We start from the raw sequence: 1,729 nt of genomic DNA, 5'->3' as shown, positions 1-1,729 counted from the left end.
TCTTCACCATCCTTCTGCTTGATTTTTTCTACAATTATTTTTTTTATATATTCTGTTTATTAAAATAAATATAAAATAAAAAATACATCTGCAATAAAAAAAAAGTCTTGCAGTCTTTTAGTAAAAATGACTAATTCCATAAAAAAAAACACTGCAACACAACATAGTATTCACGCATTATTCTAATGTATTTTGGTCTTTTCTGGTGACATAACAGTGAGACATCTCCTTTAAAGTTAGTTTCATTGTAATAGATAGATCAAATATAGGTTGGAGACTGTTTGAGGATATATGAGAGCCGCAATCGAATAAAAATCATGCATCCAGACACTTAAACAGTGATAATATCTAACATAATGGCATGAGCATTCAACACTACATGGCTAATGCTAATGTTACCTGCTTGACCTTCAATGGATTCCTGTTAACAAACTATCTAATCTTTACTTCTATGAAATATCACAATGCATTTGGTGAAAAACCCTCAAGCCTCACTGCTAAAAGACAAGCTCCACTAATAAAATAGCATCACATAAACGTACACCGACTCATATAACAGAGGTACTGATACTACGTAACAGTGTTACTTAACCCAGCAGATGATGGTTACAAAACCAACACATATCCGACTACAATAGTGCATAGCGACATCTGAGTATAAAGCATTCAAACTTTCCGCCTGCACTAGACACATGCCATTAAAAAAACAAAGCATGCAAAGTATAAGAGAGGACTTACAGCTTTAGATGATACAATCTTTCTCCCGAGGACACGGGAGGCAGCACAGACTGCAGCCATGTTGCTCGATTCTGACTGAAACACATTGAGAAGTCCGACTCATTTCCACCAATCGGTTCTTTTGAACAGTTAAATGATTCAGTGATTCTTTTCCCTGGCTTCACGGCGCGGCGTATTGACTCGATTAGGCTTTAGTGTAAAGTTGTTTATTTTAATTGCATATGTAGGTCAGTTTGTTGTGCAGTAATTTAGCTCATAAAAATATCAGTCAATTACAGTGTTGGGGAGTAACTAGTTACATGTAACTAAATTACGTAATTTAATTACAAAATAAATGTAACTGTAATCAGTTATAGTTACTGAGAAAATGTGAGAAAAGTAAATTAGTTACTTATGTAAATGTTAATGATTACAAAGGGGGTTACATCTGTTTTGTTTTTTTCACACACATACAGATTTAATAGACTTTTTTCCAAAATTGACTGCTTTAAAATATGAGACACTAACATTTCAGGAGTTTAGGACACATGCTTATTCGATAATGGTTTTGTTTCCTATTTGGGTTTATGTATATGCTACAAAGTTCTAAGCGGCCATGCAATATTTTTTTTCCTTCTCGTGATAACGTTATCTCGTGATAACGAGAAAACAACTCGTTATGTCGAGTTATAACGAGAAAACAACTCATTTCGAGATCACGAGAAAATTAAGTCAGTAATGTCGAGTTATAATGAGAAAACAACTCTCGTTATGTCGAGATCACGAGAAAATTAAGTCGTTATAACGAGAAAACAACTCTCGTTATGTCGAGATCACGAGAAAATTAAGTCATGATAACGAGAAAACAACTTTTATGTCGAGATCACGAGAAAATTAAGTCGTGATAATGAGAAAACAACTCTCGTTATGTCGAGATCACGAGAAAATTAAGTCGTTATAACGAGAAAACAACTCTCGTTATGTCGAGATCACGAGAAAATTAAGTCGTGAT

The sequence above is a fragment of the Sinocyclocheilus grahami genome, unplaced genomic scaffold (assembly GCF_001515645.1).
Source record: "Sinocyclocheilus grahami isolate Dianchi unplaced genomic scaffold, SAMN03320097.WGS_v1.1 scaffold603.1, whole genome shotgun sequence".
In the NCBI taxonomy this organism is placed as follows: Eukaryota; Metazoa; Chordata; class Actinopteri; order Cypriniformes; family Cyprinidae; genus Sinocyclocheilus; species Sinocyclocheilus grahami.
This window is presented reverse-complemented; position numbering follows the sequence as displayed.